This window comes from Cajanus cajan, chromosome 4 (assembly GCF_000230855.2).
Source record: "Cajanus cajan strain Asha chromosome 4, NIPB_CcT2T_4, whole genome shotgun sequence".
Taxonomy (NCBI): Eukaryota; Viridiplantae; Streptophyta; class Magnoliopsida; order Fabales; family Fabaceae; genus Cajanus; species Cajanus cajan.
The window spans coordinates 46,916,181-46,934,871 of record NC_138520.1 but is presented as its reverse complement, the minus strand read 5'-3'; the positions used below and the strand labels follow the sequence as shown (position 1 = coordinate 46,934,871).

The following is an 18,691-nucleotide window of genomic DNA, read 5'->3' as shown; positions in this document are numbered from 1 at the left end:
ATCACAAATCCCTGGAGAGGGCAAACTCACGCTACCAAAGTGACCAGAAGCACGGAGGTATGCAACCCTGGGGAGGGAAAATCGCAGACCCTAGAGAGGGCAAACTCACGCTACCGAGGTCGTCAGAAACACCGAGGTATGCACGAGCCTGGAGAGGCGACGACTAATACTCAGCTACCGACGTCGTCAGAAACACGGAGGTATGCAGCTGCCAACGTCGTCAGAAACACGGAGGCATGCAGACCCTGGAGAGGGCAAACTCACGCTACCGAGGTCGTCAGAAACACCGAGGTATGCACGAGCCTGGAGAGGCGACGACTAATACTCAGCTACCGACGTCGTCAGAAACACGGAGGTATGCAACTTCCAACGTCGTCAAAAACACGGAGGCATGCAGACCCTGGAGAGGGCAAACTCACGCTACCGAGGTCGTCAGAAACACCGAGGTATGCACGAGCCTGGAGAGGCGACGACTAATACTCAGCTACCGACGTCGTCAGAGACACGGAGGTATGCAACTGCCAACGTCGTCAGAAACACGGAGGCATGCAGACCCTGGAGAGGGCAAACTCACGCTACCGAGGTCGTCAAAAACACCGAGGTATGCACGAGCCTGGAGAGGCGACGACTAACACTCACCCTGGAGAGGGCAAACTCAACCTGGAGAGGCTACTCAACAATTTTCCCAGCTGAAGACACTACAAGTCGGAAGGATGGCTTACTCCCCGGACAATTGGGTCAACTCCTTTACTTGTCAACCGGTACACCAAAAAAAGCCGTTCGACTAAGTAAAGGGGGGGCAGCTGTAGACCCCTAAAATTGTCCGGGTCGGAAATAAGACTCAAAGACTCTCGAAGACCGAAGGAAAGTCAGCCGGAAGGACTCCTGGAAGACCCTAGGATGATTCTTTGTATGTCTAGAAGTCTTAGAGTAGCTTAGAATAAGGGTGTGTGAGGATTGGAGCTCAATACGCCCTCCTAGAGGTTCAGTACGGCCGTACTGTAGTTCAAAAACTCAGTACGGGCCGTATTGACTCCTTAGGCCGTACTGCGCCTCAATCCTATAAATAGGACGTCATTGGCTCGTCCTTCCACACATTTGGAGCATTTCTCCACCCTCTGGCTGAGTATTCTTGGGTTTTTGAGCTATTCTCTGCCCTAGAAATCTCTCCGAGAACTGATCCGACTAAGTTCTTGAGTTCACGAGCCTTTAGCTTGAGACTCGAACAAGTCGAAGGGAAATCTCTTTGATTTCCATAGTTAATATTTATTTTTAGGGAAAGGAGAGAGCGAACGTGTAGTGGGAAGGAGCGCCAAAAAGCCTCCTAACTCCTTTTTGAATATATAAAAGCCCGCTTCGAAGGTTTCTTTCCAAATCCTTTCTTTTACCGCTTTCATTTATCGCTTTTTGATTGTTGCATTGCACGTTTAAAGCTTTCATCATGTAGATAGTTTACTTATAATCGTTCTAAATAAATAGGGGTAGTTTAGTAATTTTACGCTATTATTTATGAAATAATCCGTCATAGGGAACCCGAAAGGGGCGTTGTGGGGTGCTAACACCTTCCCCACACGTAATCGACTCCCTTACCCAACTCTGGTTGTAATGGCCAAAGTTGATTTGCGAAAATCAATTGCCTTATGTCTTTTTCCAATGTTTTGAGTAAAACATTGGTGGCGACTCCAAGAACCCCTTTTTGCGAAAACCACTAATCCATGGAGGGTCCCGTTTGGGATTAACACGGATTGGTGAGAATCATTTAACAAAATTGTTAGTTCGATGAGGTCTCAGTTTGAGAATAAGTCGTTCTAACAATCCATCATTTTTCAAAACTAAAAAAAGAGTCCAACCATCGTCACGAATGCCAATGTCCGTTTCGGCGGGTGGCGACAATCACATGGTTCATGGCTAGGAGAATGGAGAGATACCATGTATGGATCCATCTCCTAGGCCCAATTTGACTAGTATAGAATTTTATTGCCTTATTCCAATTTTACCCTTGTACTTTGGGGTATTTTAGTCATAGAATTTATTTTACTTGTATTTCCAATTTTACCCTTGTATTTTGGGGTATCTTAGGCATAGGAATTATTTTCTTTTGTATTTCCCATTTTACCCTTGTATTATGGGTGCTTTAGATGAATAGGGTTTTAATTTTGGGCTAGGGAGTAACATTAGGAGGTGACACATTTTTTTGGTGTTCTTGGACCTATTTTTGGTGTTAGAAAGGCTTAGGCCCAAGTGGAGGGCAAAGCTTGCATGGTCTTATCATGCACCTAGATATAGCCAATCTAAACCCAAAGATTCCATCCTTGGCCACTAAGTTGCATCTAGGATTAATTTGCATCTCATTTGGAGTGCATTTGCCTTGTGAATTTCGGCCATGCATCCTCCAAATGCAACCCTAGATGCCTCCCCTCCTATAAATACCCAATGCACCACACCTTGTAAATACTTTGGAATATATGATATTGAGTGAGCATTATTTGCCTCAACATCCCTTCCTTAGTCACTAGGTTACCTTTGGCTAACCTTCTCCTATCTCCACCATTAGAGAGTGAGAACCCTAGAGTGGCCTCCATCTACCTTTGGAGTGAGCCAACCTTTGAGCACCCAAACACTTCCGCCACCCTTCACGATATCACGCCTAGTTTCCTTTTCCCATCTTAAACATTTCTTTGCCTAACCTTTGGTGAGCCTAGATCATGGGCAAGGTGACTCCCTTCAACACATCACTTACAACCATGGAAGGAGGGTCTCCATCAATGTGACCCAGCTTCACTTACTTCCTCTAACTTTTCCATGTCTTGCAACATCAAATTAATGCAATGTGCTGCACATGGAGACAAAAATAATTTAGGAAACTCTGTTTCCAATAACCTACCAGTGGCAACGTAATTGGCACCATTGTCTGTCACCCTGTGAACAATGTTTTCGGGCCCAACATATAACACCACCTCGCTGAAAAGCTTATACAACATATCATTAGTTTTAGAAGCATCAACAGATTTAAGAAAAATAGTTCATTTAGGACAATAAACTAAAAAGTTTATCAAAGTTCACCTACAATGATTAGTCCACCTATCCACTATAAGAGTACAACATGTTTTCTTCCAAATTAAACGATAATCTTCTACAAGCTTCTTTACATCATCAACCCACCTATTTAACAAATAACCACGAATAATATGCATACTTGAAACCTTGTACCCTAGACTCATACTCATAAAGCATCAACCATAGGCTGAAAATATGTTGAATTAGCTGCATTAAATGGAACTGATGCATCAATGAACCATTTGGCAATAACAAGGTCACATTTTTCTATCACTTCTTTGCTTTGCAACACACTATTTAAGGTAGGTTGAGTTCCAGGAGTTGTTCTAGGCATAAAAAAGTTACCAATGCGGTTCTTGCCTTTTAAAAATGTTGATGTTGATTGTTCCACTTTTGGCACTTCACCTTTTTCAATAGGCGGGAAAGAGTAATTATCATCATTTTCTTCTTGAATTTTTCTTTTCTTGCTCTTGCATTCATCAATGTTTTGTTTCATCTGAAAACGAATATGTGCAGGAACCTTTTTACATTGTTCAACTTGACCTTTCTCACCAGCCAAGTGACTCTTAAACCTATTAATTCCATCTGCCCGAATAACTTTATCATAGTATATGCATAATATAATAGATTTTTCATTCTTCTTAAGCAATTTGCAATGACCCCCAAGCTATATCAATTTTCCCTCTAACATTCTTTTGGAAAGATTTTTTAGTAGAACCCTCTTGTGATGATGGCGTTCCACCAATTGTCATGCCTAATATCAAAATATCATGCAATAATAACCAACAAAAAAATTATTGTAAATTAAATAAACCAAAATTAATATAATTATGAGCAGATCAAATAGTAGCTAATAATAACATAATGTTAAAATAATCAAATTATAGAGTCAAAGAGCAACTAACAATAACATAATGCTAAAACAATCAAATTATAGAGTCAAAGAGCAACTAATAATAACATAATGCTAAAAACAGCCAAATTATAAATTCAAAGAGAAACTAACATAATGTCAAAGCAACCAAATTAATAACCAAAAAGAAGCTAACATATAATTATATTTTACAAACAAAGCATCCAACATTTCAATGTATACAACAACTAAGAAGAGCATCCAAGTAGTCAAAATTAATTAATATGGTTGTTAACCTTAAATTGAAATTGAATACAAATGTGATTAAACTCGACCACAAGTACAGAATATAGATATCAATAAAAAAATGCAACGCGGAGGGATTGAGAAGTGATGAACCACGACACAACGCAATGTCGAGATGAATGGTGCGACACGGGTAACAATGTGACTGGACGGTGGTGTGGTGGTGCGACGGTGCGGCGATGCGATGGTGCAATGATGTGACGGTGCAGTGTGTAATACCCATTTTTTTATTATTAATTATCAATGGAATTTTCGTAAATTTTATAAAGGTATAGGGGTATTCTTGTAATTTTATTACCGATGGCATTTTCGCAATTTTCAAAAAAATTAAGGGGTGTTTTGGTAACTTGGAACGGGCCGTTCCAAAAGAAAAACGGGTCGTTCCAAGCTTAAAAATTATACTAACTTTTTTTAGTGAGAACGGGCCCAGAACGAGCCGTTCCAAAAGAAGAACAGGCCGTTCTGGAGGGAGAGGTGGAGATTCTGCCCGAGTTTCGATCCTTGTTTAAGGAGAGAGGTGGAGATTCTACCCGAGTTTCGATTCTTGTTTAAGCAAGAAAGAGGAGAAGGTTCTACCCGAGTTTCAGTTCAGGTTTATCCAAGTAAGGGTAGTGCTTATAAAATTAATCTAGTATATATGAGCATGATAGGAATAGTATAATTTTAATATGCTATTTTATGTGGAGATTTTCATTTCATATAGTATAATTTGGATCAATTGATGGTTGTTTTGGATATTTAATTATTTATATTATTATTATATTGACAAATTGGCATGGTTATGGTGATGTTTAATTATGGAATATGCTATGTGTATGTGGTTTGGAAAAGTAAATAGGACTTAAACGAGTAAGGTTATGGTATGGATTAGATCTCTTGGTGAGATCAGGATATAACCTTTGGAAAAATATGAAATTTGGGAATCCCATGGTGAGGATTCCAATGTGGAACTTTTCCAAAGGTTATATGATAAACCACTTCAGATGTTAGGTGGATTCTGAAGTACTCCTCTAAGTATTCTATTTGCTACCGGTATGGGTCTAGGCCGAGTCATACCGATGGATGAGGTGGCCCCACCAGGGTTACGTGACGACGTAATCCAACTGTATATTTTCCATGAGAGGTTAGGCGTGGGACATGGGTTGCTGACATGTTTCACCGTATCAACACTTGGTTTGGATGGTGTTGAGGCCAACATTTGGTTTGGATGTGTTGGTTACATCATGGATTATACAGTGGTGTGACTTTGTTTTGGATATGGAATATGTATACATATGGTATGGATTGTATACATTGGTTATGGATTATTTTATTATCATAAAATATGTATACATTGGCATGGACGTGTATACATTATATTTTGGGTTGGTCTATATTTAGCTTGAAAATGACTTGTTGGTCTGGATAAATACTGTGGATAAATATCTGTTTAATGATATTTTATTATGATGTACTATGATTGGTTTTATATGTGCTAACCCTTATATTTCCATGATGTGGACTGTGATGATCTCACTATGTGGGGGAGCAGATCAGTTATGAGGCTTTGGGATAACAAGGAGTCTTTTGGATAGCTGCTTTGAGAAGTGGCTAGGTTTAGAGCTTGACCAGCACCTAGGGTGTCTTATTTTGATGTTTTCATGACATTGTAATTATATTATCTTTTTGGATTACTGTATAACTTTACTGAGGATGATGACTCTGTTATAAAAGATTATATATATATTTTGGAAACAATTTATATGTTATTGTATATTTACACTCTAGCATAGCTGGCTTTTGCTCTATTTTCTTTATTTTATATTATTTTATTTTGGTTGGTTATTGATGTGATGACCTAGGGTGGGTCGTTACAATTTTGGTATCAGAGCTGGTCGAGTCTCTTTAGGGTTTGTGGGAAATGGTCTTATTATGTTTCTGTTGAGTGGAAATAGATTTTTTTTTAAAGGAATTTCTTATGTGTTTTAGTGTAAACTCATGGGTTCCTTGATCTTTTATCTTTATTAGGATGGTTGGTAGGGGAAACCATTCTCATTCTTCTACAGGTGTAGATGAGCGGCAGATTGCTCAGGCTATGGAGCTAATTGCTGCTGCTATTGGACAACAGAATACTTTGTTGACTTAGATGGAGACCAATCGGGCTGCAGCTGAAGCAGCTAGGACCACTACAAAAAAATATATATTTAACTGGGGTTTTTTAATGGGGGTTATTCTAACCCTCGGGAATATAAGTAAGTAACTGGGGTTTCAATAACCCCCGTTAAGTATTATTAAGTTACAGGGGTTAAAATTTAAAACCGTTGGTATATTTTAATAATATATTGTTTTTTTTTTTTTTTATCTTTCTAATGATAATTATTTTTTTTTTTCATTTCCCTCTCACTTATTTTTGGTTTCCCTCTCTCACGAACTAACTAAGAACACTCCATCAGAAAAATGCAAATGACCTAGCCTCTCTCTCCGACGCTCTCCGACTGCCTACGATTTCTATAGCACTGACCAAGGTATGTTTTCCACTCATCTTTTATCATTTGAAGACTGTATTTATCTCTTGTATTACTCACATTGTTGAGATTTAACATTGGAAAAATTCCTTCATTGTTGTTCATTTGGGGTTTTTTCAGATTGTTAGCAGAAAATCCTTGAGCTTGGACCAGTGGTACCGGAAACTGTGTTTGCACTCACTGAAAAACCCGTTTGTTCCTTTAAGGGCCATCTCGATGATGTGCTTGACCTTTGTTGGTCCAAGTCTCAGGTTAGCTACTATTTTGCGTATGTTGGCATTAGTTGGTCTTGTGCTTATTGTTTACTACACTTTCCATTAGTTGGTCTCGATGATATGCATTAAAGAATCCATGTGCCACCTCTTCCGTTTCCTTCACTGCTTCTAGACCCACCCCATGATTAATTACCTATTTAATTATTTCCAAGTTATATTATCATTCTAGAATACGTAACTTTCCAAGATATTTATCAATAGGTGTTTTCAACTTATATATATCAAATTGATAATAAAAAAATGGAGAAAAATGTTGAAACATGCCTGGAAAAAGCCATAGAGTCTGCAGGCTTCACCGATTAATTACCGATTTGTTGCCATAGAGTCTGGCAGATTTGGGTAGTGGATTCCAGAAGAAAGTACCTTTGTGTCCATTATTTGATAACCCTTCTTAAATACTACCAAAGAATATGTAAAAAGAAAAGAAAACTTTTTTTGGGTCCTGAGAAGTGGAAAGTGATGAGTGAGTAGCTTCCAGGAAGATAAGCCTAAAGGGCAACACAACATGCATTTATATACGACTGGATGCAGGGGAGTGAGAACAGGGGTACTCTATTTTTTCTTTTTTCTTTTTAGACCCTATTGTGGACCTTGTCTAAAAATCTTACTGTTTTCTTATTATTTTAAAGGTTAAAATAATAATTTGTTCTCTATACTGGACAAATTAGTGTCATATGACAAAATATATATAAATTTTATTCTCTAAGAATATCTTATGGTTACACTTTAATCCCTCTTGTTATTTTAACCTCTTTTTTTTTTTTTTTAACAAGCTAACATGGCTAACGAAAATTTCAGGTAATGGCTATGTTGACAACCCCACCATATTTGATGTCAGATTGGATGTTAATTTCCGAATAAAAAGATTCATATTCCCATGTAAGAATTTTACAGAACCAGTGCTCATTGGTTTATAATTTTTTCATGGTTTATTCAGCTTCACTTGCCATCTTTTAGAAGCATTAGTGGCAGCTAACGTTGAAGGGGGTTGTGTTTCTGAGACATAAGGTTGACGTTTTTACAAAAGGAGCGAGGCATTTGACTTTTGTTGTTATGATATTAGTTGTATGTATACATGATGTTATTCATGAATCATGATTCCAATGGTGTTTATTGACTTTATAAAGTATAGTAGTCAATTGATGAAAAAATCAACACACATGAGAGTGGAGTGGTTGAATTTTGTAGGGCAGGTGGGTAACATATATAATGAATGAGTCTAATTCTGATGAATAGATAAGTAGGATACTAGAGGATTGGAAATATAAAAGGTTGTGTTCAACACCACCAGAACCAACATAACCATTTCAGTAATAATGGGGATACTAAGATTTACAGCAAATATCTAATGTCATTCGGTTGTACTTATTATACACCAAAATAGCTAATTAGAAGAGGTCTTTTGGTTCCCATCAGTTATCAATATTATATTTGTTGTCATCATTGTACTTAATAAGTTTTTTTTTTAGTAATCTTTACTATTCTGTGAATTTAATATTACAATTTTATCACAGAAAAAGTCTAGTTTTGGAGTTGATTGAAATTCGAAAATTAACTTTTCTACTGCAGAAATCAGTTTGAATTTATTTTTAATTGTAAAAATGAAAGTAAAAATCTAAAGATACTCAATGTTTATAAACATGCACGTTGAACCTCACACACATAGGCTGTGTTTGTATTGCAGTTACTTATGCTTAACGTAATTGAAAAAACAACACCACACTTGCTTTTGCTTTTTTACATTGAAAAGTGGAAAAAATATGTTCAACAGGTGTTGAATGGTTTTCCAAACGCACTCATAATAGTAGAATAAGACTTTGTGTTGTCAATTTACTTTCTTATATCAATAATTGCAATAAATTTGATGGTTGCTATTTTCAGATACTTGGTTTCTTCTGTGCTGGTGTGGTACTCAATCAGTTTGGTTTACTTAGAAACATTACAGATGTTAAAGTTTTATCAGAATGGGGGATCCTTTTCTTGGTAAGATACATCTCACCACTCAGTAAAGGTGCCATTTTATTATTTATTTATTTATTTATTATTATTATTATTATTATTTTGTTTTGCATTTTTTTCTCACTCTCAAATTAAGCATTGGAACTGTGATATGTAAACATATTTTAGCATGTTGTTACTCTATTTCATAAAAACTAATAATCCAAAACTCCTAGGTATTAGCCTTTTTTTAGTACTCCATTTCATAATGCCTGTATTGATTGCTTTTAATTTCTACACAGTTTTTGAAACTCATAGGTAACAACAACCAACTCGATAGAAATTGAATAGTGGATCAAGGAGGAATGAAATGAGTCATTGACTATTAGACCAAAATTAAACCCTGTAAATATTAATTAACAAGGTCATAAATTCTAATCTTGATATTGTCATTATAAATCTTATTGATGAAAAAATTGACACTAGTGTACCACTAAAAAGTGTATATTTACTAAATTTTAGACTGCTGAAAAATCGTTTTTATATTTGAAGGTGTACCAAATCTGAAATAGATAATTTATAGTTTTTTTATATTATATGTATCCATGTTTTCAAATTAGTTTATGAGGGATACCAGCAATTCAAAATGAACTTGAGGAAACAGAAGATACATAGATGTAGAAGATGTGCTCAAAGTTTATGTTAACTTATGTTAACAATATCATATATTTTTGATGTTTTGGTGACAACAGTTCTACGAGAGTTGTAGTTTGGTTGGCAAAGTGAAAGAGGAATACAATAAGCTTCAATCTTAAAGGTAATTTCTAGACATGGCTCTTAAGATCAATCATGGATATTCATTTTTTTTTGTCTAACTAAGGGACTATTTAAAATATTATGATGTAATTTTTATTCTTGTATATTGTGATCCCAAGAAACCAAATATTTTTAAGTGTTTTTTCTTTTTTAATTATTGATGCAGAATATAATTATAAATTATATGTTATGTTCAAGAAGCATACTATTCTACATATTCTATATATTATATCTTATTCTATTATATATATATATATAACATGTAAACATGACAAGTCAATTAAAACTTTTAGATTCTATTACAATATTGTATATTCTTCTATCATAGTTTTCTTAGGAATTTAAGATTCACTTTCATTATTTTAGTATATAGGGATTATAATTGCATATGTATTAGTTTGATACTTGGTGGAGAACTTGTCTGTAATGAGTAAAAATATTTTTTAAATACTTTATATTTTCCCTTTATTTTAATTAACAAAACATTTCATTTATATAACTGGTCCAATTTTTTTGACCTTAACAGATTTTTTTTCAATGGACAAGTCTTGGATTGACTTGCCTCGAAATAATCCTCTATATATAGAAGGATTGAATAAATTCTTAGACTTTGCATTTTCTAATCGAAGTGTTGATGGTAAGATAAGATGCCCATGTCCTAAATGCAAGTTCAACAAATGGCAAACTCGGGAATTAGCATACGACCACCTAATTCTTAAACCTTTTCCTAAAGGGTACACAGTTTGGCTGAGACATGGGGAGACAAGTACTCTACATACTACAATTGAAACAACTACAATGCCACAACAAAATGAAGAGAGAATTGTTATTAATGATTCCATATGTGACATGGTCAATGATGCATTTGGGCATCATTCTAATAATAATGATATGGAGGAAGACGGTGATGTGTGTCCAGAAGCAAGGCAAACAATACCAGATGATATTACAGAGCTTTTGGAGTTAATGAGGGATGGAGAACAAAGTTTGTATGAAGGATGTGATAAATATTCAAAACTTTCCTTTTTGATCAAGTTGTATCACATCAAATGTCTATGTAGAATGAGTGATAAAGCAATGTCAATGATATTAGAGTTGTTAGCAGATGCCTTTGAGCATGCTAAAATTCCACGTTCATTTTATGAAGCTAAAAAAATTATTACTAAGCTTGGCCTTCATTACACAAAAATTGATGCTTGCCCGTATGATTGCATGTTGTATTTTGGAGAAGACAAAGATAGAGAAACCTGTAAGAAATGTAGTACATCCAGATGGAAACCAGAAAGTAAGAGAATGGTTGATGGTAGCATTATTCATAAAAGAAAAAAGGTGCCTGCAAAAGTTTTAAGGTATTTTCCTTTGAAGCCACGTTTACAGAGGATGTTTATGTCTTCTAAAATAGCTGAGCATATGCGATGGCATGCATCTAATAGTTCAGATGAAGGCATGTTAAGACATCCAAGAGATTCTGAAGCTTGGAAGAGATTTGACTTAATGCATCCTCAATTTGCTTCAGATCCTCGGAATGTACGACTTGGTTTGGCTACTGATGGGTTCAATCCATTTGGCAACTTGAGCAATAATCATAGTATTTGGCCAGTTATACTCATACCCTACAATCTTCCTCCTTGGATGTGTATGAAGCAAAGTTCGTTCATTGTTTCCATGATTATTCCTGGTAAGAAAGCACCCGGAAATGATATTGATATATATTTACAACCATTAATTGATGAGTTGAAAGAGTTGTGGAATACTGGAATTAGAACTTTTGATTCATATAGTAGTGAAAGGTTTAACATGCACGCAGCTATATTGTGGACTATTAGTGATTTTCCAGGTCTTGGAACCTTATCTGGATGGAACACACACACCGGGTTAGCCTGTCCAAGATGCAACTTTGATTCAACTCCTACTCAACTTCATAATGGGGGAAAATGGTGTTTCATGAATCATCGTCGTTTTTTGAGCACAAAGCATAGATTTAGATTACTTAGAAGACGATTTGATGGAAATGTGGAAAATAGAAATCCGCCTTTGACTATAACGGGTGCAACTGTGTTACAACAACTTGAAAATCTTAATGTTGTCTTTGGGAAAGAACCAGAAGTTGAAGTGCCCAAAAGAAAGAAAAGGGGTGTTGGTCATGGTAAGGTAGACCCTTTACAATGGAGAAAGAAGAGCATATTTTTTGAATTACCTTATTGGGTAGACAATTTATTGCCCCATAATCTTGATGTCATGCACATTGAAAAAAATGTGTGTGATAATGTGGTATTCACATTATTGAACGATTCTCAAAAATCAAAAGACAATTTAAAGGCTCGCAAAGACTTACAAGAATGGGGTATTAGACCTGATCTTTGGCCTGATGTAAATGGTAGATATCCTCCTGCTATATACACGTTGACAAATGCTAATAAGGTAATTTTTCTCAGAACTTTGAAGAATGTTACTGTTCCAGATGGCTACTCAAGTAACATTAGTAGATGCATTGATGTCAAACAACGTAAGCTTGGAGGATTAAAAAGTCATGACTCACATGTATTAATGGAGCAACTTCTACCTTTAGCAATGAGAAACACACTCCCAAAGCAAGTGTCTGCTGTTCTGATTGACTTGTGCCTTTTTTTTAGACAACTATGTAGTAAAGTATTAAAAGTTGATGAACTTGACCAACTACAAAGTAGAGTTGTCCTCACATTATGTCACATGGAAATGTTATTTCCACCTTCATTTTTTACTGTCATGGTTCATTTGATTGTGCACTTAGTTGAAGATGCCAAGCTCGGAGGACCTGTCCAATATCGGTGGATGTATCCTATTGAGAGGTATCTAGGAAAATTAAAGTCTTATGTGCGTAATAAGGCTCAACCAGAAGGCTCAATAGCTGAAGGTTACTTAGCTGAAGAGATTTTAACCTTTTGCTCTAGATATTTAGATGGAATTGAGACTAAATTCAATCGACTAGGCCGTGTTGATGATGAACCTGATGACATTGTGCCATCTAGTGTGAGCACTTTGTTTCCACCAATTGGAAAACCTGTTGGAGGTTTTACTTACTTTACTTTATCTCCAAGGGAAAAGTTACAAGCACATCGTCATGTCTTGACTAATTGTACACAAGTTGACCCATTTCTTCAGTAAGTACTATAACTTTATAACTTATTAATATTGGTTTTCACTTAAACAATTAAGAATATAATTTATGTATGCCATGTAGGGAATTTAGAGACATTCTACGAAGACAATTGAGGAGAAACACACGCTCATCCTCTGAAATAGACAAGAGGGTTCATAGGGAATTTGTTGAATGGTTTTCACGTCGTGTACGTATAATTATACCTTTGAACTTCAAATCTTTGTATTATAAAACTTTTATAATTTTTTATTCTTTTTTTTTTATTTAGATACGAAATGACTCAAATGGATCCTATTCAAATGATTTGAAGTTTTTAGCTATGGGTCCAATCACTTGTGCAAAACGCTATACTGCGTATAATATCAATGGACTCAAGTTTCGTACACTAGAGCGAGACCAGGGGCTTAAAACACAAAACAGTGGAATATTTGGAACATTTGGGACAAGGAGTTATGCAAGTAGTAGTGACAGTCAAATGCAGTTTGGTGGTGTTCCTTATTATGGAAAATTGGTTGACATAATTGAGTTAAACTACCATGGTCGATTCTCAGTTACTTTGTTCAAATGTATGTGGGCAAATACAACTACTCGTAGAGGAATTGTAACTGATGACCTAGGATTTACATCTGTAAGTTTTTCACACTTGATACATACTGGTGATAATGACGATGATGAGCCATACATCCGGGCTTCAGAAGCTCAAATGGTTTATTATGTAGAAGATGAGTTACATAAAAATTGGAGCATACCTATACACATAAAGCCACGAGACTTATACAACATGGGTGAAGATGATAGTGTTATTTTTCATGAATGTGAGCCATTCGAACATCAAAATTTGGAAATATTATTTCCACAAGGGGAAGAAAACATACATTTAACAAGGTTTTATTTTTAATATTCATTTTCTTTACTAAAAGTTGATGTGTTATTTACTAATTGTCATTTTTATCATATACACATGCGTGCATTATGTTATTTATTAAATTGGTGTTTGTCTTGTAATAATGTTATTATTTTTTAGGATCTTTGAAGATGAAGAAACCTTCCACCAAGAAGACTAGTGCAACACCACATAGGACCAAAAATGGCTCGTTTAGCCAAGTTCCAGCCACTCCTAATAATAGTAGTTCTCAAACTTCATCTACACAAGCAACTCATCATAGTACAATGCGTCCACCATTACCTATTCCAACTCATCCTAGTAGGTTTCCTTACTAATTATTAATATTTTAAAAAATTCCATTTAAATACAACACCTTAATAGTTTATTTATAATATTTATTGGTTGTTAGGAACCTTAAAGAAGCCTAACACATTGAAAAAAAATAACCCAACGCCTCTGTTGCATGCACATCATCCACAACCTAGTGTTGAACCTCCACCCCCACTTGTACATCAATGTAGAACATTACCTTCCCCGACATGTCAACCTCGTAAGATATCTCACGTCACATTTTAATTTAGTATTCAATATTCAATTGCATCACGTGATATGATTCTTAACTTTTATTATTCTCATGGCTTTACAGGAACCTTAAAGTTGAGGTTATTTTCCACCAACAAAACTAACTCTGCACCTCAACTAAATCTGCCACCTGCACCTGAATCTCAATTTGATTCTCATCCTACACATCCACCTCAATCTCATAGTCAATCGAAAGATGCTTCTCAACCTGATTCTCAACCTTCACTTGCATCACCATTTGGTTCTCAGCCTATACTTAGTAATGAACCAGAGTCTGACTTTGATAGTGAAGAGGAAGCGAATGAAAACATTGAAATTCAAAAATCGCAACCTATAGCTCGTAAGAGAGCCTGGACAGTTGATGTGATTGGTAAGCACTTTACAAGATTATTGTATGTCCTAGTTTAGCAACATTTATTCAATCAATTGGGTCAATAAATAAAAATATACCATTAAATTAATTTTTTTTAACATATTTGATAATTTGTTAGATGACCAAGGCACAAAGAACACAAAGCCACTTATGGTGAATGATGTTTGGTCGTTGCCTTCTAATGAAAGGGTTGTTGTAGAATGGAATGATGAGGACCAAGCAATTGCAGATAGTGGAGCATTGTTAAATAGGTTCTTAGGTCACCTTGCAAGAGACTCTGATGTATTCCCTATCAGTTATACTAGTTGGAAGAAGATTCCTAAAGACTACAAGCAAAATGTACTTAAGGACATCATTCAAGTAAGTGGTTATGCATTTTACTTACATTATATATTCAATTGTGCTACAAATTGTCTCTAACTTTGATCGTCGCATACTTTCAAGGCTAAGTTTGAAGTTGAGCATGATCTTCACGTGGCTTATATCTTCAAATCACTTAACATAAAATGGAGAGAACATCGTCAAGAATTGTGGCAACAAAGGGATGATGGCACTCATAATAGAGATCAATTGATTGCAATGGTCCCAGAAGGATTAAATAAAGATCAATGGGCATCTTTTGTAGACTATCGTTTAGATTCAAAAACTAAGGTAAAATTAAATTTTAATTTATGTTTGATTTTTACTTGTATTTACAAATTTCTTTTATGTCAAATATTAGGAAAAAGCCCAAAAGAATAAAGATAATAGAAAAAAGCAAACAATTCCCCACACAGGTGGTTCCATGAGCATTGCACGCAAGAAGCAAAAGATGGTAAACATATGCTTCTTAATTTTTAATAATGAAATAATACTTTCTCTTTTTTAAATATAATTCTTGTTTTTTCTTTTTGGATTTTGTAGGAATTAGAGTGTGGCCGCAAAGTTAGTAGGGGAGAAATATGGATAGCAACACATAAACATGCTAATGGGGAATTCGTGAATGACAAAGCCAAAGAAATTGGAGTAAGTTCAACTATATTAATGTTGAAAATGCTCAATATTTTTTTAAGGTTAACTTAACATGTTTCTTTGTGTTTTATGTAGGAAAAAATTGAATCATATGAATTGAGTGGAAGCATTTCAAAAGACATATCAAGTCAAGATTCCTTTGCTCAAACTTTAGGAAGTCAAGAACATTGTGGACGTGTTCGAGGATTAGGATTAGGACCTTGCCCATCCCGTGTGTTTGGACACACTGTACGCTCATATAGTGGGATATCCTCATCTTCTCCTTCTTATAGAGAGTTACAAAATGAGGTTAGTAGTATGCTACAATTTCCTTTAGAATTTCAATGTTAGGTTTTAACTCCTTTAAATTGTTGTTTTATCTTCTTTGGATCTCAAATAAATAGAATATTGAATGGTACCTACTTGTATAAATCATTTATCATTAACTAATTAGATGTTATTCATTAAAATAAAGATTAGTTTTATGTCCCATTCTATAATTCTTGCTTTCTAATTTCATATTTGTCTTTCTTCTTGAAATAATATCTTTGATGTTAGCTTTGTTTCATTAATAAATCATAATTTGGAGTCAAAGGAACTGGTCCATGATGTTAATGGGGAAGTGCATATAGACGCACTACATCTTACTGCCTGCATATGTTGCTGTTCACTGCTCCTCACCAGTTATAGTAGGAATCACTGTCAGCCTATAAATCATATCCAAATACAAGTACAAAGGGGAAAAGGTTGCTCTACCATCCACATAACGTGCATTATTGTACCTTCTATTTTGCATAATCTCAACTCACTCTTATAATGCTTAACCTAATGCATTTTTTAGCTTATTAGTCACTTGCATTTAATATTTTTTGCTTCATTCTTTCTGTAAATCTATATATTTTTCTGTTTGTGTTGGAAGAACTCGAAATATTTTTAAATTTAAAAATTCATAAATTAAATAAAGCTTACCAAGACTTTATATGTTTATATTTATAGTATCTTTGATTTAGATAGTTACATACAATTATGGTAATAGTAAAAATGCTAGTCATAACAGATACAGACCGGTAGATATGTGACCCCTGATGGTGCATAGTGTATATATGTCTCAGTGTGGTCCTGCATCAATAAATTTGATTTATCATCTTGTACAAGATAAAATCCCACGCCTTTCGGTACTTTTGCATGTTCTGAATCTGAACCATCAAGTCATTTTCACACCAGCATGTACTATTCAGGGCTCTAAAATACTATATTTAGTTGCATATGTTAATCTTTCTATTTTATTGTTTATGTATTCCTTCCTTATTCTTTCTAATTATATCATCAAAGCTAATATAATTGTTGTCAATTATCTGTATAATTAAAACCTTATTGTGGTTTAAAGTTTTGAAGAAAACAAATAAAATGTCACGTTTAATATTGGTATGATTTTCATTTCTATTTATGTTTTTATTTGTGTTGATTTTTCTTTCGAAACAGGTTATTGAATTGAAATCTCAAATGGCTGAACAAAATCAGAAAATAGAAGAACAAAATAAAAGATTTGAGACTATGATGAATTTTTTTGCACATAATTATCAAGGTCAAAGGCTTCCTGACTTGCCTGTATTTCAATCTTCACCGGTAATATTTTAAATTTAAATTAGTTTTATAAATATTTTAAAATATACTTTATATTTCTAACTAAGTTTTATATTTAATTGTAGGTATCTGACCAAGGAAGTGCACAACCAATTAATGTCCCTAATCATTCTCCAACAAATTCTCAAGATAGATAATAGGGCTATATTTGTTAGGGAAAGATGTTGACCTTTTTGTTTTAGGAAAATCAATATTTTGTTGGATATGTTTTTATTACTTCTTAAAAGTCATTTTGGATATTACTAAACTATGGATGTTGCTTGTTAGGAATTTTTTTGGATGACTTGTTTATGTACATTTGCTTATTAATATATTAAATTTGTGGATTGTTTGTTCATTTTATTTTTTAATATTTATATAACTTGTGTATTTCAAAATTTATATATAGATTGAAATATTATACATGGTTAAAAACCATTTATAAGCTACAGGGATTTAAAAATTACAAGTACAAATAACATAAAAAAAATATAGTGTGGCGTTAACGAGGGTTTACAACCCCTGGTAAATTACCGGATTATATAAACAGCAAATTATGTGATGACATTAACGGGGGTTTAAAGCCCGTAGTAAATTACAGGGTTATCACAAACAGCCGAAATTAATGATGGTGTTAACGGGGGTTTATAACCCCTGGTAGACTATGTCGTTAACGGGGGTTACAAAACCGTGGGTATGCTATGCATTTCCGGGGGTTGTCAAAAACCGTTGGTAAATCGCTTGCCACGGATGCTTTCCCGGCGAAAATCACAACCGCAGGAAATACATTTTCCGGAGGTTTTAACCGCGGGTAATGCCAAAAATAACCCACGTTAACTCTATTTTTTCTTGTAGTGGACTGAGATACCTGATGAGTATAGAGGCTTGTCAGAGTTCAGAAAAGGGAATCCTCCTCAATTTACAGGTGTTAATGGACCTGAAGTTGCTGATCAATGGATTGAGGAGATGGAGAAAATCTTTATGGTGATGCATTGTCCTGAGGAAAGGAAGCTAGTTTATGTTTTTTATATGTTGGTGGGTGAGGCTAGTTTCTGGTGGAAAGGTGCTCAAGCTATGATGGAGGCTAGAGGGGAGGCGATAAATTGGGAAAACTTCAAAAAGGTATTCCTAGAGAAATATTTTCCAGATAGCGCCAGATATACTAAGGAAGCTGAATTTTTGAGACTACAACAAGGGAATATGTCCGTTCAAGAGTATGTGGTCAAGTTTGAACACTTGGCTAGGTACTATTCTCAAGGTATCACTGAAGCCTGGAGATGCAGGAAGTTTAGTGAGGGTTTAAGATTTGAGCTGAAAAAGACTATTGTCCCTATGGAAATTGTGGAATT

The 18,691-nt window shown here is 35.0% G+C and overlaps 1 long non-coding RNA gene across 1 annotated transcript; it reads left to right on the top strand.

Annotated features, from left to right (window-relative positions):
* Positions 1–6,626: 6,626 nt before the first annotated feature.
* On the top strand, positions 6,627–7,872 carry LOC145957062 (uncharacterized). Its single transcript, XR_014433488.1, has 3 exons — positions 6,627–6,720; positions 6,841–6,971; positions 7,794–7,872. It is a non-coding gene; the product is annotated as an uncharacterized LOC145957062 (long non-coding RNA).
* Positions 7,873–18,691: the final 10,819 nt, after the last annotated feature.